This window comes from Mauremys mutica, chromosome 4 (assembly GCF_020497125.1).
Source record: "Mauremys mutica isolate MM-2020 ecotype Southern chromosome 4, ASM2049712v1, whole genome shotgun sequence".
In the NCBI taxonomy this organism is placed as follows: Eukaryota; Metazoa; Chordata; order Testudines; family Geoemydidae; genus Mauremys; species Mauremys mutica.
The window spans coordinates 127224005-127251173 of record NC_059075.1 but is presented as its reverse complement, the minus strand read 5'-3'; the positions used below and the strand labels follow the sequence as shown (position 1 = coordinate 127251173).

At 54.5% G+C, this 27169-nt stretch overlaps 1 protein-coding gene across 1 annotated transcript in view; it reads left to right on the top strand.

Annotated features, from left to right (window-relative positions):
• Positions 1–15797: 15797 nt before the first annotated feature.
• Positions 15798–27169, top strand: part of SYT2 (synaptotagmin 2) — a 227814-nt gene continuing 216442 nt past the window's right edge. Inside the window, exon 1 of the mRNA XM_045015244.1 lies at positions 15798–15946. The gene's annotated coding sequence lies outside the window, so the exon portion shown is untranslated. The remainder of the gene's footprint in view (positions 15947–27169) is intronic.

Below are 27169 nucleotides of genomic sequence, written 5' to 3'. Positions count from 1 at the left end.
TCTAAAGGTGTTGGAGACAAAGGGGTCAGGTGACCTCCTGGCCCGGGAAAGAAGCTGAGGAGAGAGGAGGGGCTGGAGGGGGTTGGGCAGACTGGAGTTGGCTGGGGAAAAGAGGGGAAGCAGAGAGAGAGGGCTCTGATCCCCGATGGGGGTTATGGGGCCCCAAGATGGACCTAACAGGGGGGGATCCTGTTATCTGTGCCTGCAAGACCTGTGTTGGACTGTATTCCTGTCGTCTAAATAAACCTTCTGCTTTACTGGCTGGCTGAGAGTCCTGGTGAATCGGCAGGGAGCCCGGGGGTGCAGGGCCTGACTCCCCTACACTCTGTGACAACTGGTGGTAGCGGTGGGATGACTGCACCCCGTGGACGGCGCTTCCTGCAGTAAGTGACTGGGGAGCAGTAAAACGAAGGGGTGATTAACCCCTGGGACCAGAGAGCAGGACTTTGCAGTAACAAGGGTCACCCGGGGGATCACAGCGAGCGGTCCCAGGGGCGGAGGAGTCTGCAGCTCGACCCTGGCAGAGAGGGGGTGACCTCAAGGACTGGCACACTAGGGGTCCCCCTGGAACCCGTGGGGAGCGGCAAGCACCCCGGCCTGCGAGTGGCCAGCAGGAAGATGTATGCCAAGCGGCGCAGGTGCGACCTGGTGGAGATTTGCAAGCACAGGGGGCTGCGCAGTGGGAAACTCACCAAGGACCAGCTGATTGCCCGGCTGGAGGAGGAAGATCACAGGAATGAACCAATCCCTGTCTCTGAGGGAAGCAGCCAGGCAGATGCAGCACAGGTACCAGTGTCTGGCCCGGCTGGGAGTGGTCAGCCGGCTGCTGAGGGTGTCCCGAGACCCCCCATTCCTATGCCTAGGGGGAGGGGGAGGAGGAGCCCAGCGAACACCGAGGGCGCCGTGACCCCCCCAGCCAGCAGGGGATCCTCCTGGCGAAGCTCACCCCCCAGCAGGGAATCGTCCCGGCGACGCTCATCCGTGGAGCGCCAGTGGCTGGAATGGGAGAGAGAGCTAAAACTGAGAGAGCTGGAGGATCGTAAGGAACAGAGGGAACAAAAACGGAGAGAGCTGGAGGATCGTAAGGAACAGAGGGAACATGAGGCGCGACAGAGGGAACATGAGGCACGACAGAGGGAGCAGGAACGGGCGGAGAAAGAGCGACAGTGTCAACATGAGCTGGACCTGGCGAGGCTGGGGGGCAGCAGGCCCCGGGCTGTGGTGAGTGAAGGGGGGCCCAGGACTGCGCGGAGCTTTGATAAGTCCATCCTGGCCCCGCGCAAGGAGGGGGAGGACATGGGTGACTTCCTAGATGCCTTTGAGACGGCCTGTGAGCTGCACCCGGTGGATCCTGCGGACAGGCTCCGGGTTCTCACCCCCTTACTGGACCCCAAAGCCGTGGCATTGTACGGCCAACTGGGAGAGGAGGAGAAAGGGAACTACGAACCATTCAAGCAGGCCCTGCTGCGCGAGTTTGGGCTGACCCCTGAGATGTACCAGGAGAGGTTCCGGAGTCAGGATAAAATCCCTGAGGTCTCCTATCTGCAACTGGCCGTCCGCATGGAGGGGTACGCCGGCAAGTGGGCAGATGGGGTGCAGACGAAGGGGGACCTGGTTAAACTGCTGGTACTGGAGCAGCTGTATGAGCGGTGCCCATCTGACCTGAGGCTGTGGTTAAGGGACCAAAAGCCAGAGAACCCGCGACATGCAGGGCGGCTAGCCAATGACTATGTGAAGAGCCGGTTGTGGGGTGGCAGGGAGGAACCCCAAAGGAACAGGCCCGTCGCGACGCAGAGAGAGAGTCATCCTGAGACCACCCGAAAGGGGAATCGGGAGAGCCCCCTCCCAAAGGGAACGGCCAGCGCCAGGGACAACCGACCAGTTCGAGGGGACCAACGGGACATGCGCTGCTATCAATGTGGCCAGAAGGGCCACCTGCGGTCCCAGTGCCCCAAACTCCCGGACAAACTGAGCAGACCAACCCCCCACCGGGTTAAATGGGTAGAGACCCAGTCGGATGAGGGGCAGCATTCGCAGGAAAGGGGGGCTGGCCGCGTACCACCTGCGAAGGAGGGAGGGGGGCCCCGGGTCGACCCCTCCGAGGGGCTGGATGCTCCCAACCCTGAGTTTTGGGTTTACAGGGTGGGCACGGGGCTACCCCTCCGGAAAGAGTGCCTTGTTCCCCTGGAGGTAGACGGGAGGGAGGTCACTGGGTACTGGGACACGGGCGCAGAGGTGACACTGGCCCGGCCCGAGGTGGTGGACCCAGATCGGATGGTGCCCAACACCTACCTGACCCTGAGGGGTGTGATCGGGACCCCATTCAAGGTGCCTGTGGCGAGGGTACACCTGAAGTGGGGGGACAAGGAGGGCCCCAAGGACATGGGGGTGCACCCACATTTGCCCACGGAGGTGTTAATGGGGGGGGGACCTCGAGGACTGGCCAAGTAACACCCGGGGTGCCTTGGCCGTGAACCGTAGTCAGAGCCGATGCAGGGCTCTGCACCCTGACACCGGGGAAGGTACTCCGCCCGAGGCGCAGGACCCTGACCCGGTAGGGAGGGAACGCCCAGGGACAGGGCTCAGAGAGGCTGTGGCCTCAGACCCAGCCGGTGAGAGAGAGCAGATCTCCGTCCCTGCCCCAGCGGCTGAGTTCCAGGCCGCGGTGCGGGAAGACCCCTACTTGCGGAGGATAGGGGACCTGGTCAACCTCAGGGGGCGGGACAGACCATGGGACGAGGTGGCCGGAAAAGGTTCCTGTGGGAGAAGGGGTTCCTGTACCGAGAATGGGCTCCCCCAGGGAAAATGGAGTCAGGGGTGATCAGGAGGCAGCTGGTGGTACCCCAGGAGTATCGCCACCAGCTGCTGTGCCAGGCCCATGACATTCCCCCCTCAGGGCACCAGGGAGCCTGGCGTACCCAGCAGAGGCTGCTACAGAACTATTACTGGCCTGGGGTCTTTACCCATGTCCGGCAGCACAGCCGCTCCTGTGACTTCTGCCAGAGGGGGAGGAAGGCCTGGGACAGGGGGAAGATGGCTGTAAGACCCTCGCCCCACCCCGAGGAGCCTGTCCAGAGGGGGGCCAGGGTCAAAAGGGGGGCTCTGAACCGAGAGATCCTGAATCACAGCCCCCCAGACTGGAACGTGGGGAGAAGGCCCCAGCCCCGCGTGCACCCCAGGGGTATTGGGGTGGGGAAAGAGCACAGGTGGCATAAGGCTTCCCCCCTGCAACCTGCAAGTGCCCCCGAGTCCCCCCGACCTACAGGGGGGCAGGAAACTGGAATGACCTGGGGTAACTCTTTCCCCAGAATGGGGGGGACCCTGGGGCTGCCATGGGAATGTAGGTGGGTTCGAACTTCCCCAGGTCACTGGCTGGAGTGACCCCACTCAGTTCGGTCTCGAAGCGGGGAGAGGTGTGACGAAGTGGGACTGTTCATACTGGGGGCTGGGAATGCTGGGTGCAGGCCTCTAAGTATCTAGCAAAGCAGAAGGTTGAATGCCTGACACTCTGTCTCCTAGCAACTGATGGCCGGGCCCCTCCCTGCAAAGGTGCATCTAAAGGTGTTGGAGACAAAGGGGTCAGGTGACCTCCTGGCCCGGGAAAGAAGCTGAGGAGAGAGGAGGGGCTGGAGGGGGTTGGGCAGACTGGAGTTGGCTGGGGAAAAAAGGGGAAGCAGAGAGAGAGGGCTCTGATCCCCGATGGGGGTTATGGGGCCCCAAGATGGACCTAATATGGGGGGATCCTGTTATCTGTTCCTGCAAGACCTGTGTTGGACTGTATTCCTGTCGTCTAAATAAACCTTCTGCTTTACTGGCTGGCTGAGAGTCCTGGTGAATCGGCAGGGAGCCCGGGGGTGCAGGGCCTGACTCCCCTACACTCCGTGACAACAGAGTTTTCAGAAGAGCTCAGTGCATTGGGTGCACCTTGGGACCCATAGAACTTAGTCATAGAATTTAAGGTCAGAAGGGACCACCACCAGATCAGCTAGTCTGACCTCCTGCATATCAAAGATCACCTAGTAGCAACCAAAATGAGACCAAAGTATCACAGCCCTCAGGAAAGTAGACTGTTCTGTGCCACTGACAGAGAATGGTGAATGTTTAGCGAAAGAGGATTTTCCCCAAGTGTTTATTAGACATTTGAGTTAAATGAGCATTAACAACAAACCAAGAGCTTTAAAATATTTTAATAGAAATCCCCTCTCATCTCACTTTGGCAGCTGTCACTGGGATGTCATCATTCTAGCAGTTCTCCAGTCAGCCGTAGAGTCTTCCCCAAAAAAGCGGACAGGCAAGGCCTGCATTTCTAAAGTAAAAATAACAAAACCAACCACCCAGTCCTTTGTGAGTCATCCTAAAGAAACAGATCAGGCCACAAAGCCCATTTGCTTTGCCTTTGCAAGGTTGCCTCTAGACACAAGTCAAAAGCTGGTCTCTAAGAAGCCCTCTGAATATTCACTCCCATGCGGCACAAGAACAAGGCACTATTTAAGTCTTATTCTGAAGCCTCAGGTGGTGCTTAGGCCTTGCCATACCCTTAATGGTCAAACCTGCCAGTGTGTGACAAGAAATCAGTGTGAGCACTGTGGATTTTGTTTTATATCATGCCATTGGCACGGGTCAGCGGCAGGATTTGAACACTGGTTCTTGCCTGTTTTAAGCACAGAGCTCTCCTCCTGGGGCTCAAAGAGCAGCTGCGAGGTACTCTCTGTGCTAGCCACTAGAGCAGTTTGTGAGGGGGGCTTTGCCAGTGGGGGACACGATGGTTTGCTAGACAACGGTAGCTTTTAGATTTGAGTTCTGGGAGCGAGTATGGTCCAGGCATCAGCGACAGCTAGGTTAGCCAAGCCCATAGCTGGTTAGTCACCGGAGGCCATCTGGCTGAGTAGATGAAACTGGGACTGTATGTAACCCCTCCATTAATGTATTTGTAAAACAGGAGGCGGAACGGATACTGCCCTGCGGCCTAGGTTGGGGGTCTGAGGTCTGGCTCAGTAATCTGGGCTGTGCCATGCACAGAGATAAAAGCAGCCATGAACAGAAGAGCTGGGCTTTTCAACTCCTGGCTCCCAGCCCTGTGAGCTTTCCCCTAAGTTAAGAGCTCCTTTGATGAGCCTTGACTCTCTCTCTCATCCCAGCACGGGGTGGAACAGAGCCTGTGTCAGCTGAAAAAGGAAACACCCCACACAGTCCCTGCCACTGGAGAGCTCAGGGCTTCAGGCATGTCCTCAGGGCTGAGCAGCGATGATGTAACTGCTGAGGCAGGTGTGATGGAAACAGCAGCTGGAATGGCCACGCCACAATGGAGACCAGATCCAGGGCGATCCAGCCAGTTGGCAAAATTCATTCCCAATCTGTCCATGGTTCAGTCGGCCCTAAGGGATTTGCTGGAAAATGTCCATGCCTGGCAGTGGGAAGATTAATTTAAGCAAGTGTCTGGGCAGTGAGAACCTTAGCATGGTGGGATTGAACCAAGACAGTGGCATTGCTAGGTGGTAAGTCCTCTGAAGGGCCGGGGTTCTGATCCAGATCAGCTGAGACTTTCCACTGATTTGAATGGGAGAGGGCTCAGACCCAGCTCGGTGTGTTTATGTTGGAGTCCCTGAGCAAGGCAGACAGAAGCTGGGACCAGATCAAAAAGGAAGAGGCTTGTAGCTGGGTTCGGTTGCCTTAAAGCTCTGCCACTGCACATGGGGGAGGAAAGGTCCCTGCAGCAGCTAATCAGAGGCCATGGGCCAACTGGTGTAGAAAAAAACATTGGGCCAGATCCTGAGCTGACACAGCCTCAGTGACAAGGATAGAGCCATGCTGATTTACACCAGCTGAGGATTTGTCCTTTTGTCTTTAGCACCACCTAGAGCCTGGCGTGTGATGCTGAAGCTGCAAAGGTCCCATCTTCATAGGGCTCTAAATCTGGTAAATTCCCATGGGTGCCAGGTGAGATTTTCAGAAGTGCCTAAGGCACGTGCCCATAGCCGGCTGCTAAGCAGATCCACAGCAGCTGGAGGGGATGGGGCCTGATGTACGCCTGTTGCAGTTTCAAATTGGACCATAGACTAGAAGGACTGTTCTGCTGTTGTACACAGATGGAGAAAGAGCCAGAATTAGAGACCAGACTGAGACTGCACTAGCCATTTCAACTGGCCCTCGTTTCGCTGGGAGCCGGGGGGCGTTCCGCACTTGGGGAAAATCAGACCAAGTAACGTGCTAAGTATGGGCTAACTCCCTGGGGTGGGGGTGTTGAATGAGTACGAGTGGTCCAGGGACCAGGGTAGGTGGGGAGACCCCTGTACCGGGCTGCCCTCCACTTTCGTAATTCTGCAATGAAGACCGTGGCCCAGTTCCTCAGGGGTATGTAGGTGTTAGGCTCTGTACCTCCAGGATTCACCCCCCTCTTTCAGCCAGCCCCAGGGAATTCTTTGTGGCCAGACGGGCATCAGCATTTATGGGGAGGGAGCCAACGGGGCCTAAAGAGTGGAAGTGTCTGTAGGGCTTGCTCCAAGCTGATGCTAAACCTAGCCTGCTAGCAAGGCTCCTTTCTGGGTCCGGCTGCTCCAGCGCTGGCTGTGGTGTGTCTGTGATGGGACTGTCACTCCATTACAGCCCAGCCAGGGATTCTTCACTGAGGCTGCTGGCTACAGTCAGACTCTGTGCTTCTCTGTCTCTCCAGCTCCCAGCCTGACACAGACAGCCTGTGCTTACCAGTGTCACTGCACAAGCTCTCCCTACACCTGGGTCTGGACTGTGCTGTCATGGGAAGGAATTCCTGACGGCTCCACACCCGCAGAGACTCCCTGAGTGGTCAGTTACAATATCAGCTCATCCTCTGTCACAGAGCCCTGTTCAGTCGGCAGGTTGCCAAAACACTTGGCAAGGTCATGGACAAGCACCCGGCGGGGACTGCTGAAATGCAGCTGCCTCTGGGGAGGAACATGGCACCTGTTTAATTGTGCACTGTATCACTTGGAAGTAATAGAAGGCAAGAAGCCCAGCTGAATCTAGTGTCTGGATGAAAGCGCTGGAGAAATATTGGGAGCTGCTATAAAAGTTTATCACCCCTTCCCTTGTGATAGTGGCATGAACACAAGCGGGTCCTTGTCTCACCCAAAGACAAAGCCAGTTCTCTGACTTCCTGCATGAGGAAGCTGAGTTAAATGTCTGTTGCAGAGCTAAGAACAGCTCTAAAGCGCAGGGCAGTGGAAGACTGGGGACAGCTAAGTCCTTTCACTCCAGGCTGCATGGGGAAAACACCAGCCCTGTCTCCCTCTGCCTGGTGGCTAGATCAGGGTGGTTTATCACTCACCATTGGCTTGAGCTGAAGCAACCTCTGTCAGGTGGTGGAAAAGTCCCTTGGCTCTGCTGCAGCAGCAGTAAAGGGAGTAATGAATCTGTGTTTCAATTTCAATAACGGGACAGCACCCGTTTCATTACAGCCAGGGCAGACATCCACCCTGGCTGTCCGCAAGGGCAATGAATCAGCCCCCTCAGACTCTGTCTGGAACAGGCTGTTGCTCCCTGACCCCAGACTGCTCAGTCCTAATGGAGATGCTGGCCGGGGTTCTGGTGCTGGAGTTCACTGGTAGCTGGGCGGGGCTGGATCTGTTCCGCAGCTCAGGCTGCCCCAAGACTGCAGTAATTCAAGTCTCATTAAGGGCTGAATGCATCACTAGGGAAAGCCGGGGGTGAGGAGGTGTCTGTGTTGCTTTGTCCCTATTCTATGGGTTCTTGCAGCATGGTACCAGCTTCACTTGCCTACTCTATATCAAAGCGCCCATGGAGCTGAGACGTGTGTGCTTTACATGTGCATGTGCAGAGGAAACCTGTGTCCTCTGCACCAGTATTTGGAGACCCCCCTGGTCATGGGAGCCTGCTGGAGCTGGGTGCACTGGGGAAGTGGGGTGGGATTGCTAAACAGCTGCATAGCTCTGGCCAGACAGGAGCCAAGCTCACTGCTTGTGTAGGGGGAGGAGGAGAGCTGAGGTGGGCCTATGGCAATGGGGCTGGGAGCATGTGGAAGCCCCTGTTCACCTCTCCCAGAGATGCCAGCCACTCTGCACCGATAGGAGCTGTGACCTGGACCCTAGGTGCTGGACGGGGGTCTCTGGGCTGGGCACTCAGACGACCCCGAGATCAAACTGCAGTGGCTGCTGCTTGGGTGCTGCCCCCCCGGGTGCTGTCCCCCTCCTCTATCCAGGCCTGGGTGGGGAGTGGGGTCAGGGAGCCCCTTTCACCCTGGTGCTTTGAGCACTGAACAGCACTTGGGGCGGGGAGGAGCTAGTGGCATGGCTGTATTAGCCACCCCAGAGAGGGTGCATGGTTGAAGGAGACTAGGGACTGAGCCCCCTTTGCCCTGGCAGCCTAGTGCAGCTAATGGAGTGAGCTCGTAAGGGTTCTATTGCATCCTGGTGAAGAGACATTAGCAGCTCTTTAGCACTGCAGTCATTCATGGGAAAGATCATGCTGGTTTTCCCATGGATGTGGTGAGTTTTCTAGGCCCAGAACGGGGCCCAAGCCATTACAAACCCGCCTGGAGTCTGGGCTGAAAAAGGCCTTCGGAGAGAGGGGCTGCCTGCTCACTGTAATTGAATACAGCTGTAAACCCTTCCTTTTTGCTGCGATCCTTTGACAGCCCCCTTAGTTCATAAAACAATAAATGGGATTGCAGAACCTGGCTGAGCCGCTCATTTAATGGGCGTTTAAAAAACCCCAAAGGCCAAGCGGTTTGTAACAAGTCACTACAAAATATATTAATTCAATTAACATTTCAAAGATGCCTGTGTTTATTAGGGCACACAACGGAGAATGTTCTCTGAAAATGAGAGTCGCTCTCTTCCCTTGTGTCATAAACAGATCAGGGTTAAGGTCTCTTTTCCCTGGAAAGGGTTAACAAGCTCAGTAACCTGAGAAACACCTGACCAGAGGACCAATCAAGGGACAGGATAATTTCAAATCTCTGTGGAGGGAAGCCTTTGTCTGTGTTCCTTGTTGGCTCTGTGCTCTCTTTGGATCTAAGAGAGGCCAGTCATGTCTCCAAGTTCTCCTGGAGTAGTTCCTACTATCCAATAGTGAGAATTAATTAGAAAGGCGGATTAGTCTTATAATTTGATTTCTACATTTGCAATTGTGTGTTTGCTAAAGGAAATTCTTTATTTCTGTTTGCTGTTACTTTGCTTTTACTGAGAAAGAAAGGAGAGGGGATTCTCTCCAAAGATTGATAAGTTTAGACTCTGTGTATTGTTCCATCTGGGTATTACAGAGACAGTTACTTTCTTTTTATTCTTTAATAAATCTTTTCTGTTAAGGACTTGGTTAATCTTTCCTTGGGTAAATTCTCAGGGAAAGGGGAGGAGGGAGGCATCCCTCTGTAGTTGGATCCCGGTATCTCTCCTAGGAAAAGGGAGGGGGGAGGAAGCAGGGGGGAATGGTTTAATTCTCCTAGGTGTAAGAACTCCATGGATTTGGGGCTCTTGGGATCCCCAAGGATTTCGGGGAAGGACTGTGTCCCAATACACGTACATTATTGGGTGGTGGCAGCTTTTACCAGATCTAAACTAGGATTTTAGTTTAGAGGAGTCCATGCAGGTCCCTATCTTGTGAACCCAACAGCTCCAAGTGGGGGTGAGACCTATGACACCTTGGCTCTCCAGACATTCATCCATCTAGCCTGGTGCTTGTAGGGCCCTGATCCCTGCTATAGCTGAATGCCTGGGGCCAGATTTCACAAGAGGATGGGGATTCCTAATGCATTGCTGGGGTGGGGATTTTCTCTCACTGAAGTTCCAGCGGGGCTGTGCAGAGCGAGGACTCGAGCTGATGCTACATGGCAGCTCTTACAGGCTGGGCTGAGAGCTTTGTTGAAGGCTATGGGTTAAACTCTATTGTCATTTATCTTAGGGCCAGCAAAGTCAGTGGGTTTGCGCCGAGGTCAGAAATGGGATGAATGTTATTCCCTGAGGCTTCGGTTCTTCTCTCGTTTACACTGCGGTAATGACGCTGACATCAGTGGAGTTACTCCAGATTTGCCCTGCGGTGCCTCAGAGCTGTCCAGGCAACAGTGCTGAAATATTAGCGGGGATACTTAAATGCTTTGCTGGATTAGGACCTCAAATCTCTTGTGACACAAAACCCAGCCTGGCATCACAACAAAGACTGCCATGGAGTAGAGTGAATTGAATGTTATTCCCCGGGCATAATGCTCCATCAGCCTGCTGTCCTTTTATCTCGCAGGAAAATCAAGCTTTATTTCTGTGACTTTCTTTATTATTCAGATGAATTCACTGTATCATTTGGCTGGGTAACTTCTAACGGACGGCGAGCCTGCAAACAGTTGCTTCGGCTGTTACTAGTCACCAAGACTGATCCAACAAGATGTGCCCAACTTTAAGCACAAAAGTAATCCCACTGAACTGCTTATTCACCCACGAAAGCTCATGCTGCAAAATGTCCGTTAGTCTATAAGGTGCCACAGGATTCTTTGCTGCTTTTACAGATCCAGACTAACACGGCTACCCCTCTGATGCTTAAAGTTAGGCACTTGTTTAAGCTCTGCCACTTGAGCTAAAAGAGCAGTTTCGTTACTGGATAGCAGTAGGAAGCTGTTATACTCCAGTGCACCAGTCACTTGAGGGGGATGTGGGTGGCTCATACTTTGCCATTGTCACATATGCAGTCTCAGGAACGAATGCCAGCAGTGCAGTGTATTTCACATTGGCGCTGAGTGCAGTACAGACTCTCTTAACAGCCTAAAACAAGGCAGCGTGACATTTTCTAACCTTATTTCTCGTGAGCGAATGGAAGAAGCTGAGGCCAAGAGATACCTGTTTGAACTGGCTTGCTATTGCTGGGAGATTAGTTGGCTGCATTATAAAAAGGATTCATATTCCCCTATTAAGGGCTGTTAATTAGAAATTCAGATTTCCACAGTATTTGCTCTTTCTGTGGTGCTATTTGAGTTGGTGATAAATCTGCTGCACCTTGATCTCAGTAAGAGCACTTAGCCGGTCTAAGTGTAACCCTGTGTCTCTCCATCTCTCTCTAAAGCCCACACTTACGTTCTATAGTTCAGAAAACCCCATCCATGACTCACCCAGGGACATGTTCTCTCACCAATACGCAAGGGAGAGGGGGTCCCAAACATTAGCGTGGATGACATTTGAATATATAGATTGTCTGGTGGACACTTCCCATGCCATACTAGTCACACTGACCGTGTGTGTGTGTGTGCTGGAGAGAGAGACGCTGCTGCCTGCTGGGTGGAATCAGACCTTGCTTGAGTGTCTGTATTTCCTTCACTCTCTAGTCACTGGAGCCTCCCTGAGGGCGAGATGTAATGGTACCAGCCCTGGATGGCAAATCTGCTCTCGCCTGAGTGCTGGAGGCTTGTGTTTTTGCAGCATTAGAGACTGATTGTGTGCGTGTGAGTTACCTGCTCCCATAGTATCTGTTCACATGTCCATGAGTTTGTTGCAAAGACTGGGCAGATAAAGAGCATGAAGGACGTTTGACTTAAACAAGAAATAGGTGAGTTTTTGATTTAGCAGGGGTGGGGGGCAGTGGGGAGTGGCCTGTGGGCTGTAAAACCAGAGCAGAGTTCTAGAGTCCAGCTGCTGAGATTTATCAAGCAAGGACAAATCATTGTGGAGAGAAGGCAGCCAGAACTGAAGCAGGCTGCCAGTATTTCCCAGGGTGAGCCCTGGCTGCATTGCTGACCTGCCACTCACCCATCATTTGCAAGCCAGAGGTGGCAGGTGCAGCCACCAGGTGCAGCTAAGAAAAACTGGACTGAAGAGTTTCCTGTCGGACAATGCAGTTCTGTTGGTATCGAAATGCCTTGGGAACTCATGTCAGTTTCGCCAAATTTTCATTTTGGAGAAAAACTGGGGAGTGAGTCCCGACGATACTGTTTGGATATTTCAGAATGAACCCTTTTGACTTTTTGTTTTGAATTATTTTTATTTAGCGTTTATATATTGCATTGTTCTAGAAGATAGAATTTTTAAGAAGTCAAAGAAAAACATGTCAGCTGATCCCAAATGAATTGTTTTTTATAATGATCTTCCGTGTCGAATTTGGAATGTTGGGGGCTTTGTTCTGATTAGAAATGCAGCCAATGTTTTAAAGCTCAAAATCCATCATGAAATGGATTTTCTACCCCCCCCCCCAGCTCTGCTTGGGAGTAGGCCGCTGGAGAAACCTGCCACAGTGACTGGCCTTGGCCGGGAAGGTATCAGTACATTCGCTCTGCTGAATCAATGAGCTGCAGCCCAACCAGAGGCATCAGGCTGTCCCTTAGTGAGGGACAAGTCCCAGCTCAGAAATTCCTACTCCCCTTGGGATAAAGGATTCCAGGGCAGCTTCTGGCACTGGAAGGCCTCATCTAGCACCCTCGGACCACATTTCTCCTCCTCCCCAGGCTGGGGCTGTCTGGCTGCTGCCTTCCCCCCAGAGCTGGCTGCATTTGTAAAGCAGTTGGGATAAAGGGGCTGTATATATGGATCTGTAAGAGGGGGTGATCGTATGAGTATGGGACCTCTTTGCCTGCACACTCCCTACTCCAAACAGCTGCTATTTTCCTTTGTTAAATCAACTTCCGCCCATGACAGGCAAAAAAGTTTTTCTCCCCCAAATGTGAAATTTCCCCTCCTTCCAAGATTACACTGAGCTGAGGCCCAAGACTGAGTGCTTCAGCTCTGGGAAGCAGGAGGTTAGGTTATATGCCCCCAGTCCAGGACAGAAGCCCTTGGGCTTCAGCTTTGTGTCCATCCCCTCCCCCGTGCCAGCGGGGCTGGGGTGGACTTCGGTCCCCAATCCTGAGGTCGTGTAGTAATTTTTGTTGTCAGAAGGGGGGTCACAGTGCAATGAAGTTTGAGAACCGCTGAGATAGAGGGATCAAACTGAGCCTGACGCTGTTTTAAAAATACAAACAAAGATCAGACATCGCCAGAATAGTTTGACGATATAATATATATGGACTAAGCAAAACCCATGAAGGCAGGGATGGGTTAAAGGTCTGATTAGGAATAAGTTGGGGGATGCCCTGGATAATGTAATGTGCCCATCCTCAGGTCCACAAAAGCTTTCTGTCCAATCAGAGCTGGAGGGGAAATGATTCTTCTTTTCCCCATGAAAAATTGTGACAAAAATCAACATTCAAAAGGCAGAATTTTCATTAGAAATGTTCCTTGGAAAAGACAGACAAACCCTGGGAGAGAATCAATTTACAATGGAGAAAATTTAACTTGACTGATTTTTTTTTAATGTAAACCTGAACATTTGCTCCCCAAATGGATGTTTCGCAGTCGAAAATTTCCATTTCTAAACCAGTTCTCATCCGAGTGTTCATGGCTGACCAGGTCTAGCTGCGACGCCCCGTAGCTCCGATGGGGAAAGTCACTGCCAGACAATGGGCGAAATTCTCCCCTATGCAGAGAGCCAGCCCAAAGCCCAGCTGCCACTTGAATGGCATTAGTGGAACTTAAGTGGTACCTAGCTTCACGCTGACCCTCTGCACAGGGGCAAATTTTACCTAGCGTGATTAGAAACAGCTTCTGAAGGAGAATGTGCACCATAGCTTTGACTCTATCCCTTGAGAGGCTAGCCGCTAGTGTACTGTGCGGTCATTTTACTCAAGTGTTACTGCATCCAGTAGCATTACTGCCATGTTCTGAGATATCCGAGTAAGTAGTTTCTTAAGAAACTCCAAGCACTTTGCAAGCAGGCAACAGATCTTGCAGGCGGAATTTCCACAGGCTTGACAGGGTGTTCTGCTTGCAGAAGCACAGCAGGCTAGGCGGCCGCAGTATAGCCTCTGTTGCCCATCACAGCAGTCATTCTGGGCACAGCAGTGCCAGTAGCTCACATAAAATCCCAGGCTCTGATCCTACATCGAGGACCATGCAGGCAGATTCCTGGGACATGATGCGGGAACAGGGGGGTTGCCCCATGCACTTCTAAGTGCAGGACTCGGGCCTGGGTCATGAGAGCATATTTTACTGAGAGAAGAGCTGCTGATCAGACACAGAGATTCTCCTCTGTTTTGCCCTCAGTGGGTTGAGAGGAGGGTTACTTTGGTAATAGAGTGTTTTGGATCCTCTGGTAAAAGGAGCTAGAGCAGTCAAGTATCTTACATTGTCATAGCAGGAGCCACCAGATGGCGCTGTTACAAATAAGCTTACAAGTTCTTTTCTCTAGCAGGGGAGCAAGTTTTTAGTCTTTGAAGAAATGCTGTATTGATGTTAGTTTTTATTGCTGGCCTTCTTTAGGGGAGCTGTTGTAAGGAGCAGGAGAGTTTGCTCTCTGCCTTATTCTCTCTAGCCTGAGTCAACTCTGGGACTGCTCCCTGGGAATGTGACAAGGGTGTTGGGCTGAGATTCCTGGAAAAATGGATTGTCTGCATGCTGTTTGACCCCTTCTGTCCCAGGACAGGTGTTTACATGTAATTAAAACAAGTTACACTCAGACTCTGTGTCACTGATTTCCTCTCCACTGGTAGCTGACCTGCAAGGCCTAAGTAGGTGCTATTGCTCCACAGAGGGGCAGCAATATTATAGTATTGTAACCTGTGCTAACAGAGTGTCTCTGTCTCCCTCTAATGGCTACAAACTCTGGGAGAGGTATAGTGTATAGTGGTACCATGTATAGTGGTTTATGAGGCAGTTACAGGCTTTGAGTTATGGGAGCTGGGTTTAGTAGCTCCAGCAGGAATGACACAGATGTCCCAGGTTCAATCCCACGGCTGACAATTCATCCAAGGGTATATCACGTTCCTGTATAAATTGAGGTCTTTAACCGCCACATGAACAATCACTAGACGGGGCAGAGGGCATCTGGCTCTAGTTTGCTAATAAAGAGTAATAGAGTTTTGTCCTTCCCTATCCCCTCTCCCTCAGAGGATTTCAAATCCCATTCCAGCCATTCCTGAAGTAAGCCTCGTCCTTCCATCCCTCCACCCCAGCCCATCAGGGAGATAGGCCAGGTCTTATTATTGTCCCCATGTCACAGAGTGAGAAGCTGATACACAGAGGAGCAACTTAGCCAACTTCCTCCAGCAGGCCAGTGGCACAGCCAGGGAAAGAACCGAGGAGTGCTCCCCCCCGCCCCCAGCCCCACTGCTAGGCAGTGCTTCCCTGGCCTCCTGCGTCCCCCCTCCTCTCCCCGGCTCTGCATTGCAGCTCAGCCTGGGTCTGGGCAAGGGGAAACCAAAGCCACAACTCGCCATCCCCAAAGACGGACCTTCGACAGGGAGGGGGTTGCGACTCCGGAGCGGAGCCAGATCCCTGCAAGGGGGCCTCGATCCGGGTAGCGTGTCGGCTCCCCAGCCTTGCCTCTGCTGGGGTGGGGGTGGGGGTCGCCTGGCTCGGAGCCCGGGACTGCGCAGGGCCGGGAGCCAGGCTAGCGAGCCTCAGAGCTTGACCTTGGAGCGAGCCCTGGCTCCGCCTGAAGTTGCCTTCCCTCCTCGCCGCTCCTGCCAGCGCAATGAACTGCTGCGCAAACCCCCTTTCTTTCCTCCCGATGCGCTCTCTGCTCTGCCCTCCCCCGGCGCTGCAGCTGCCTGGCCGCTGCGCGCAGCCTCCCCCCGCTGCAAAGCTCAGCAAAGTCCAGCTGGGGTGGGGACACTTGGGCAGGAGTTGGGATGGAGGGGAGGGGCCGGCTGATCCGCCGCACCGTGGTGGGGAGGAGCTGGGCGGGGGGGGGGGCAGCCATCCTCTCCTCTCCTCTCCTCTCCCCTCCCCTCCGACCCTTCTCAATTAATGCAGATGCTTTAGCCTAGTGAGCAGCACCTCAGCCAATGAGGTGGGAGCGCTGCGCTCCTACGCCGCACGGGAGCCCCGGAGGGCTGGTGGGTAGCGCGGCTCACTGCAGCATTTGGGGCTTGAGCTGCCAGAGCCCAGGCTCGGTGCGCCCTGGTCCTGCGCGCGGCGGGGACCGGCTCCGCTCCAGCAGGCGGGTGAGTTTCGTGGCTTTGCGGCAGCGCCGCTCGCCGCCCCGGGCTTTGCGCCTCTGGAGCAGCTGGGTGGGCTGGGGGCGCAGGGAAAGAGCTCGCTGAAGTTTGTTTGCTCTCTGGGCAGGGGGGCGGCGCCGGGGGTTGCTGATGGGCTCCTGGGCCCGCGGGCTGACTCTGGGGGGAGCCTGGTTTGCACAGGGGGGTGCTGCACAGTGCATGGTTTGAGCCCGGGCACTGGCAGGGCAGAGCCCCGGCGCCGCTGCATCAATTAGGAAAGTATAGAAATTGCTTGCGTCCCGGCCCCGCTTTCATGCCCAATGAAGCCCTGGTGCTGGAGAGCCTAGTGCGCGGTGGGCTTGGCGGAGGGACCCTCGCCTCTGGGTGCTGCTGCGGGGCAGGAGAGACGTGGGAGTAATGTCAAGGCTCCAGCCAGGACCGGGCTCCATCCCCGGGTTGGCCCTGGCAGGGGAGCCTCCCGAGCGCTGGTTAGGGTAAAGAAAAACATATGCAGAGGTGATGCTGCAGGGCTGGTATCTATTGTTTCAAGGCTACAATTCAGGGGCTTCCCTCAGGCTAGGGATCCCAGGGGATGCTGGTGAGCCAAGGAGGGAAGTGAGACAAGAACATTTCCCACCTGCTCTCTGGCCTGCCTGTGGGTCGTGCGAACACCCCGGGCTGGGCTTAAAGCCCCAGAGAGGATCTGGAGCACCCGTGCTCATGCTAGTCTGTGGTACAGTGCCCATGATCCCAATAGCGCATGTGGCGGGGGTGGGGGTGATTACACAGTGGGCACCTGCCGCCTGCAGGGTCTTTGGAGAGCGCTACTTGACTGGCACTAAAACAAACTTTCTGGCTGCCTCCTTGTGGTGTGCGGAAGGGGTGGATTCAGGGGTGTCCTTTCACGGGTAAGATGGGCCAGCTCTGAACACCCCAGAGCTTTGATCCCAGTCACCCTACAAACCCTGGATCTAAGCAGCCCCTTCCCTGGGACCCTCCATGTACCCCCGGTTGGTGCGTGTGGCCAGCCCTGTTCTCTGAGAGCAGAGGGACCCTTAGGCCAATGGCACCATCTGCTGTGTTGCTGCGGAAGGACGCCCCATCCCCCGCCGGGAGTGCATCAGTTATGGGATGAACCCACTGCGCCAAAGTGAAGTGTGTCAGTACCGGGCGTGCTGAGCGTGTCAGCGCCGGGGGAGAAGATGAGAACGAGCTGCTCTGGGCATGCAGCTGGGAGCGGGGCCAGGAGCAGGCCAGAGTGGGACAGAAAAGAGAGACTGGGGCGTGGGACAAGGGCGGGAATGAGAAAAAGGCGATGGGAGGAAGTGGGCGCAGATGAAGGAGGGCAAGAGCATGCCAGCCCTGTATGCCAGACGCCGGTGTGGGGCTGAGGCTAGGGCAGGCCCCTCAGTTTGTGGAGGGGTTGCTCCATTACAGCGAGCTCCATTGCTGAGGGGCGGCATTTCTCTGTGTGATTTGCAGCAGGAAGAAAGCGAGAGCCCAGTAGGCCTAAGTGGGCCCTGGGGGCGGATCTGGGAGATGCTGGTGTCAGTGCAGGGACTCTGATGGCTTCGCGCCAGCGTCATTGGGAGCAGGGTCCATCTCTCACGTCCCAGGGGATGCAGCAGATTGATAGTCTCTGCTTGGTGCTGGTCATTAACCCCCCCGCCCCCGTCATTCTCCCCCCTTGTCGGCAGTGCCTAGGAAGAATTGCTGGCAGAGGCGTCTCTGTCTCCTTGCCGGCTGCTGAGAGGAGGTCAGTCTCCGAGCGCTCGGTCTATTACAGCACTGGAGCACTTACAAGATGAGGTGGGAGATACCGACTCCCTACTCTTGAGTCATTAGCGCTGGCTGTCCACGATAAGGCTGGGTCTCCTCCTAGCGCAGGCGGGACGGGCTTGCAGAGATGGGCTGGGATTGCAGCCTGACGGCCCAGCCTAGCACCCCCAAAGAATCTGCTTAGGCCAGCCAGAGCAAAGGGGCAGTCGGGGTTCCCCCCAAAGGCAGGCACTGAGCAGAGCTGGTGCATGAGCATTATAACCTGTTACAGCGGGATGGTCTAGCCAGGAGTCCTGGGTTCTATTCCCAGCCCTAGGGAGAGAGTGTAGTCTAGTGGTAAGAGCAGGAGGGCTGGCAGCCAGGACTCCTGCGCAGAAGGAATTAGATCAGTTCATGAAGGATAGGTCCAGCAATGGCTACTAGCCAGGGTGGGCTGGGATGCAACCCCATGCTCTGTGTGTCCCTGAACCTCTGATTGCCAGATGCTGGGAGTGGACAACAGAGGATGGATCATTCCACTATTGCCCTGTTCTGTTCATTCCCTCGGAAGCACCTGGCATTGGGCACTGTCAGAAGACAGGATACTGGGCTAGATGGGCACTTGGTCTGACCCAGGGTGGCTGTTCTGATGTGGTGTTCTTGTTAAAGCAGGAGGGGTAAGGGCCAGGATTTGGTCTCCTGTGGTGTTTATGCTGAAAGGTAGGCTCCCAATTCTGGAGTGGGCATAGTTGTCCTCTCTCCCCAGGGGGCTGTGCCAGCTGCTCTTCACTTTGCCTCTTTTTCTTTGCTAGGTTCAGTGGCTGTCAACGCTGCTAGTGAGGGGGGTGTAGAGTGGGGCGTGAGTGGGGGAGATGCCAGGACTGCAGGGTTGTGTGTGGTTGTCCTGATGGTGGAGGTGGGGGAGTACCAGGCAGGTGTGGGGAGAGGGGAAGGAAGGGTTGCCTAGTTGGAGGCGTGAAGGGGGATCCCAGGATGGGTGTCCCAGTGGTGTGTGGGTGGGGGGGGGCATGCTCCAGCGGGCTCTGACACATAACCCTGCAGAAGCACCAGAATTTGGTGGCAGTGATGGCACGGCACGAGCACAGCCAGGCTCTGACCACTCTTGTTCTAAGAAGGGCCTGTCTGGCTGTGACGTGGCTGGTGTTGTTGGCATAGGCACACTGCTTTCTGGCAGCTTCCTTCTCTCTGGGCAGAGAGGGGGTGTTTCATGCCCCTCTGGGAGCATGTCCCTGGGAGTCCAGCCTGCAGCCACAGACTACCCCAGCTGGGACCTTGCTGGAGCTTGTGTTAGGCAGCGCTCTCCCCTTGCAGACAACACAGACCCCAATGCCCCAGTGTAGCACTGGAAGGTGCTGTGCTGCAGGGAGTGGGCAGGGGACTCATAGGAGCTGCTCTCCTCTCTGAGTCAGTGCTGACCCCCATGCCCTAGCATGGTGCTAGGGGGTGCAGGATTGCAAAAAAAGGGATGTTTTTGGTGAGACATCAAGCCTAGGCCCTCCCCACTTATGGGCTGCTGCTGCTTTCCATCAGAGCAGAGGAGTTAATTCTGGTGCCCTGGCCAAACGCCGCCTCCAGTGATTACATTCTGCTGAACTGAATCCCCCCTGCAGTTTCAATTGGATACGATATTCTCCGTTGCTTCCTGCCCTAGTGTAGTGTCATGTTCTTGCGCACTGCTAAGCAGTAGCCACGTCCCACCCAAGAGGCGGCTGCATTTCAGCCATGGAATAAGTTAGGTGTCTCTATCCTGTACCCACTACCCAAAGGGATTGTGAAACTGAATGAATGAATGCCAGCAAAGTGCTTTGAGATCACCATGTGCTATAGAAGGGAGCGTCGTCATTATGGCTGGCATTTGACAAAGGGGGAAACTGAGACAGAGAAACAGGCAGTGCCCAAGGCCGCACAGCAGAGCCCAGAATAGAACCCATAAGGCCAGACTGCCAGTCCCCTCTAACTGCTAGACTAGGCCGCCTTCCTATGAGACATGACAGAAAAGGTTCTGCTCCTAGGGGCCCATGATAAGGAGAGTGGAATAGTTGCATTAACCCCGTCAATGCCGAGCCATATGTCTGTGAAACACCCCCACTTGCAGCGTGGCCAGAGGCAGCTGGTAGACCTGGGCCTCAGACTGCCAGATGCTGGGACTGGAGGATGGGAGGGATCACTTGATAACTGCCCTGTTCTGTTCATTCCCTTTGAAGTATCTGGCAGAGGCCACTGTAGGAAGACGGGCTACTGGGCTAGATGGACCATTGGTCTGACCCAGTATGGCCGTTCTTATGGCTCCTGTTCTCTGGCACCATGTGGCTAGGGCTCACTCTTCCTCCAGAAGCAGGGAAAGGGGTTAGAACCCAGGGCGGGTAAGTGACTTGCCCAAGGTCACACAATGAGTCAGTGGCAGAGCTGGGGTGACAGCTGAGTTGGATCTGGCTGAGAGTGCCATGCTCGGTGTATTAGCCAAGGCTAGTTCCCTGCCCCCATTCCCACTCCCCTCGCACACAGGACCCCTGGAGCAGGCGGGCATGCAGCACGGATGCCTGGCATCTCACAGTCCCAAATGCCTTGGGAACTTTCCCTTCCTTTGGAGGAAGTGAAGGGATGGGGCAGAAAGCAGGGTGAGGTTTGCACACTGCTGCATGTGCTGCCGTGCTCTGACTGGCCGCAACAGCCATGTGGGGAACCCTGGCTACTCCTGTGTTTAGCCATGTTAGCTTGGCCCAGAGCAGCTGCCTGCCATAGGTCCTGGTAGGTGGTTTAGAGCTCAGGATAGATCTGGACTGGGGGATCGAAACCAAAATCCAGGGTCCCACCTCCCCAAATTCCATGAGAGGAAGGGGGGTTCTGCATCCCAGCCTTGCAGGTTGGGCCCATTGCTGTCTGTGCTAGAATCGTCCCACCCGGCTACAAAGACTCCTCACTGAGAGAGAAGGGTTAGGGGGAGCTGGAGGGCAGCAGGAGGAGTTTATCCACAGGCGGGCAGCCTGCACTCCTCTCCCCACTGCCCCAAACATCTCATCTAGCAGCAGCCACATTTCTGCGGGCAGATTCCTTGGTGCACGGTGGTCAAACAGCCTGCAATCAGGGGGCACAACTTGGCACCATCCATGATGAGTGGGCACAACACATCCTGTTTCTTTATTGCCAGTCAGACAGCTATGTTCATCCCTTGGGGCATGGGAGTTTGAGTGGGGGGGAACTGCTTTGGAAAGCTCCTCAGAACCCTCCATTCTTTCTGCACCCCTCTGTGACGAAGTGGGAATGTTCTTGTTGTGTTCTGTGAATGCTGAGTGGAGAGTATTGACCTGGGAAGATTGCAGGGGAGTTGTGCTGGGACGGCCTGCACTGGGGAAGGGAGGATACCTGAGCATGTAACATGAGAACCCAGGAGGGGGTTTGGAGGCCAGGTGACACCTCTGCCCGGGAAACTGAACAAAGGCTGGGGGAGGAGCCCGGGGGGAGGCTAAGTGAGAGGCTGGGGGGAGTTTTCAGTTTGAAGCTGGCTGGAAAATGGAGAGGGGCGCCCCAATGGGGCTTGGGCTTCCCAACGGGGCTGTGGCCTCCCTGGGGGCCCCAGATGGACCTAACTAAAGGGTGTCCTGTTGTCTGTACCGGCAAGACCTGTTTTAGACAGTGTTCCTGTCATCTAATAAACCTCTGTTTTACTGGCTGGCTCAGAGTCACGTCTGACTGCGAAGTGGGGGTGCAGGACCCTCTGGCTTCCCCAGGACCCTGCCTGGGTGGACTCGCTGTGGGAAGCGCATGGAGGGGCAGAGGATGCTGAATGCTCCAAGGAGAGACCCAGGAGGTGAAGCCATGTGAGCTTCTTGCCCTGGAGACAGTCTGCTCCAAGGGAGAGGAGGCTCCCCAAAGTCCTGACTGGCTTTGTGGGGGGCAGTTCCAGAGCATCGCTGGGGGACTCCGTGGCAACCTCCACCCCCACCCCACCCCCAGCTTGTGCTGCTTGGTGTTAACCAGTTCAGAGCCACTCTCTGCAGCGGTGGAGTGCTGTGGTTACCGCATGGTGCCTGTCATTTAATGAGCTAAGGATTTTATTTGTTAATTCTTTATGCTGAGATGATGCTGCAGATTTTTTTTTCCGTCCTGGCACCAGAAATTGAACAGAAGAGCAGCGACTGGCAGGAAGGGTCACCGACCGTCTGCTGCATCATTTCTCTGTAGCACGTGTCCTTTAAAGGAGACTCTCTGTAATTGCTGGCTGCCCTAATGCGATAGCAGCAGTAGTTAATACTCTGTGTTTGCTGTACCTTGCGCCTGTCACTTGAGGATCTCAAAGCCCTTTGCAAAAATGTCATTATCCCTGTTTTACAGATTGGGGAAACTGAGGCATAGAGCGAAGACGTGACACTCCCAAGGTCCTAACAGTGATTTTGTTGTGGAGTCAGACTTCCTAGGTCTTACTGCCTTTCAAACAATATTACTGCTACTCCACCAGAACAAAACCTACCAAAACCCTCCTCCAGGCCTTCTTGTTCATTGATTTTAAAGTGCTTTGCTAAGAGAAGTCAGTGTTTATTCCCCACTTTACAGCTGGGGAATCTGAGGCGGCTTCCGTGAAGTCACAGGGAGAGCCAGGATTAGAACCCTGGTCTCTTGTCCGGCAGACATACATTTGATCCACTGGACCACACTGACCCTCCCTGGTGTAACTAGAGAGAAGGTGTCACAAATGCCGTTTCTCAATGACGGGTTTGCTTTTTGTGAACATCAGCCCCCAACATACCAGCAGCAACCTAGCATTGTTGTTGTTAGGTGTATTACAGTAGCATCATGACCCCTTTGCGCAAGGGGCTGTACGCACAATTGAGCCATAGGAAAAAGACAAAAAGACTCTTGCTGGGTGGGCTAATTAGCGCTGGTTGGTGTAGCCAATGGGATGCCAACACATCTCCTGAGCTTGGAAGTGGACTGAGACCCAAATGGTGCCTTGCGCACTGGGCAGCCATCGGCTTTGGGTCACTGCTGCCTGGGGCTCTGTTTCAGGGCCTGGGAGGCTCCATTCCCATTCTCAGCCCCTTGGGCCATCAAGTGTCCCCGTCTTTATGTTTTAAAAGGGAATGACAGCCGGAATGTTGTGCCTGTGGAAACGGGGACCTGGCAGCACTGTCTGTTAGCATGGCCAGATGCTATCTCAGCAGCACTCACCCACCTTCTTGTGCAAGGGCCTGGGAAATCTGCCTCCTGCTCCTTCTTCTTCTCCCCTCTTCCTTCTTCCCCATCAGTGTCGTACCCCACTGAGCCTCAGTCAGTTTGGGCAAAGGACTTCTCTCTGGGGATGTGCTACCATGACAGAAGGAGAGCCCTAGTGGGAGACAGGGTCTGTCCAGGTTCCGCAGCCTCACTAGAGACTCCCCTGTGTATCCATTACAGCCCAGTCTGGCTCTTCTCCATTGCAAGGAGCTCTCCAGGCTGATCCTGGGAGGGCTGAGTGCCAGGGAGCTCGCTCCCCTGCAGGTGGGCGAGTAGGTGTCCCGTGGCACTCCCACAGGCAGCCCCAAGAGGGGTAGTGCCTCTTGCAGGGAAGAGCCCTCGTCTCTGGAGATAACTGGGAAGGGAAGGTCACTCGGGGTGTGTCTGTTCTCCAAGGGAACAGCAGTGCCAGCAGCAGGAGCCCTCTGCCAACCAGGAATAGACACTGCCCTGCTGCTTGCTGAGCGCACACCTGTGCCATTATTCTGGGGACCCTACCGCCAATGACGTTGGGCAGTAGGCCTGACCTAAACCACACAGACTGGAAACACCCACTGACTTCCAAGGGGCGGGATTGGGCCCTCATGTCCCTGGCTCCTGTTCCTGGATCACGACGATTGCGATTTTGGTGTTTTCCTAGCAAGCTCCAGCTCTTGGAGTCAGGTGGTTCTGGGAGGGTCACCATTCAGTTCCTAGCCCTCCTGGTTGTAAAGAAAAGCTGGAAAACATGGTCCTGAAAGGCTGTGGCACCAGCAGGCAAATAAACAGAACTCAACATGTGTTACTTTTGAGATCTCGTGATTTTTTTTTAAAGGCAATAACTATGATTTTTGGAGGCTTGATTCAGGAGTTTTGAATGCTAGGGACTGACAGGGCTGTGTGTGAGAGCTCACATCTTGGCCAATTGGCTCGTGCAGCCGCCGTTGCAAGCTGGGACCAGTAGAGCCATCTCAGCTGGGAGAGAAGTTGAATTCTCTGCCCTTGGTTATGAGGGTCACTTCACAGAGGCCATGGCCCCATGTGCTCTCGGCTCAGATAGTCCAGGCCTCAGGTCCATGCCCCATCCCAGAGGAGGCTGCACTTCCCAAAGCGCTGTTTGATTATTACCCCTAATAACGGCATTATCACTTGGATTGAGATGTTTCAGATGCTGTGGCTAATTTTGCTCGTTATGCTTCCCTTCATTTATAATGGGATTTTGATAACGTCACGCATCCTAAAGTATTGGATACAATCAGCATAATTCCCCATTTATTAATTAAACCTTCAAGGCTAATTCAGACAGTGTGTGGTTGGAATTGGAGCCGTCTTCTCATCACAACAATCGAAGCACTGGTTCCCCTCCGCAGTCGAGAGCCAGGCAAACAGCCCCGCTCTTTGACAAGAACGTTTTCCCCACGATGCTGCGGGGCTTGGGATTTAAATCCCTTTGGACCTTGGAGCAGCCACACGCATTGTGGGCTTGTGCTTGTCCCTTTGAGGACTGGAAGCTGGTGGAGAATTCTCTTTGTGGAAGGGAATTCTCTACTGGCAGAAGTGGTTCTGCTGCTCCCAGGGAAACCCACCGTGCAAGGGGGAGGGAAAGGGTGAGGCAGGGGCATGGTGGAGCACCAGAAGCAGAAATTAGGGTAGCCTCACTGCCCCTCTAACTTCTGCCTACGCTGGGTGGCCAAGGACCAGGGAAGCACAACCGGGTCCTTACCACCATCACTGTCCACTGAGTCAGAGTATAGCTGATGTGACTTCAATAGTAATAAATGTTATTTGTATTACTGTCCTGGCCAGGAGCCCCAGCCACGGATCAGGACCTCCTTGTGCTGTACAGACACAGAACAGACAGATGGTCTCTGTCCCAAGGAACTGACACTCTGAGCATAAGACCTGAGACAGCTTGTGCCCACAGCCAGACGGGGGAGTACAGGCGTGAGCATGGCGGGCTGTGGTCTTGGCACACCAGCGGCCTCCTCGTGGCCGAGTTTTGTGTAGGCATCGTGGCAAAGGAGAGCTTTGAGGAGAAGGAGGTGGCTTTGTGGACGTTTATGGGGAGCTCCCCCCTATCATGAAGGGAAGCCGGGGAGACCACATAAAGGTGCTCATTGGAAAACATAACGAGCGGGCAAGGAGGTGAGCATCGAGAGCTCAGTAGCAAATGAGAGAGCAGCAGTAGAGTGGGGGCTACCTGGGAAGGGCCTTGACAAGCAGCTTAGGTTTGGAGGAGGATGGTGTTGGCGAAAGGAAGGGACACCTGTGTCCACTTACTCCTTCTGACCTCCTCCTCCTTGTCACTGCAAGCATGGCCGTGCCCTCCCTTCAACCCGCCTGCCAGCAGATACCTGCTGTCATGGAGTATGGGGGAGTCAGGACCCTGCACCCCTCTTCCTGGGACTCACAGTGACTCTCAGCCAGCCAGTAAAACAGAAGGTTTATTGGACAATAGGAACGCAGGCTACAGCAGAGCTTGTAGGCACAACCAGGACCCCTCAATCAAGTCCTTCTGGGGGTTCAGGGAGCTTAGATCCCAGCTTGGGATTCCCTGCATTTACCCACCCAGCCCAAAACCGAAACTAAAAAAAAACCCTCTCCAGCAGGCTCTCTTCCTTTGTTCAGCTTCCCGGGCAAAGGTGTTGACTCCCCCTCCTCCCTGCCTGGCTCAGGTTACAGGCTCAGGTACTGTCCATCACCTAACGTCATCCCCTGCATTCCCATCCCCCATGCAGACAGTCCCTACTGCATCGCATCTGCTCCACATGCCTGGGGCTTTGCGGGCCTGAGCCATGCCTGGGGCTTTGCGGGGTAGATGCCTTTGTTCCCAATTCTGCTCTCCTTGCTCGCTCCAGTGGCCCTGCAGAAGCTGGGAGAATGACTCCCTTAGGGTACGTCTACACTTACCTGCCGGTTCGACGCGGAGAGTTCGACTTTTTGGAGTTCGAACTATCGCGTCTGATCTAGACGCGATAGTTCGAACTCCGGAAGCGCCGCGGTCGACTCCGGTACTCCACCTCGGCAGAAGGAGTTGGCGGAGTCGACGGGGGAGCCGCGGAGTTCGACCCCGCCGCGTCTGGACGGGTGAGTTGTTCGAATTAGGGTACTTCGAATTCAGCTACGCTATTCACGTAGCTGAATTTGCGTACTCTAATTCGAACCCCCTTCTTAGTGTAGACCAGGCCTTAGTCAGGCCTGCTGCATGTGGACCTGTGTGAATTTCTCGGCTTGGGAATCGACTCCAGCCTCGTCTTCTGTTCACACAGGAAACCTCCATTGAGATATTAGGAAACACTGTTTCACTAGGAGGGTGGTGAAGCACTGGAATGGGTTACCTGGGGAGGTGGTGGAATCTCCTTCCTTAGAGGTTTTTAAGGTCAGGCTTGACAAAGCCCTGGCTGGGATGATTTAGTTGGTGTTGGTTCTGCTTTGAGCAGGGGTTGGACTAGACGACCTCCTGAGGTCCCTTCCAGCCCTAATATTCTATGATTCTATGTGCAGCTGCTTTGTGGCTGGCTTTGGCTGCAATGAACTGAGCAGCAAGGGCCAGGCCAGGCTGAATGTGAGCCGCTCAGATAACCGCTTGATAGATTGAGCCCTCATGCTGCTTGCAGAGATGCTTAAAAAGCTCCCTTTCGATCTCGTCCTCTGAACGGAGCGTAGGGGTTGCACGCACTGCGGAGGAAAGTCCTTGGAGCACTAACTTCTGGGGGGTCTGAAAGAGGTGGGGTCTGTGAGGGGGGGTGAGGGTAAGGGGGGAAGGGGTTTGAACTGGTAGAGCTGGGTGCGTGCAGCATGACACACACATCAGCGGGAGAGAAATCAGGTGGTAAGGAGAACTGGCTGGATTGTTTCTTTACAAGTTTGGTGCTTTTTTTTTCCCATTTGCAAATTGTTCCTAGAGTAACGCTGTGTGACAGGCTGGGCTGTCAGCCGTGGGGATGGAACCTGCAACTCCTGGTTCTAAAAGCACCAGCCTCTAACGCATGAGCCAAAATGCCAGTTTTGCTAGCCAAGGATGCAGTCGGCTCTCTCTCTGGCCCAGACACCACTGCGGGGAAGAGCATACACCACTCGGTGTGGGTGATACATGCTGTTGATTTCTGGGGGGAATGCGTCCTGTGCAGAGAAGTCAATTAAGTCCCAGTTAAGCCACCAAGGTTCTGGTTTTCCAAAGAGCTCAGCTCCCATGTAGCAGGGCCGGCTCAAGGCACCAGCGCTCCAAGCATATGCTTGGGGCGGCACTTTCCAAGGGGA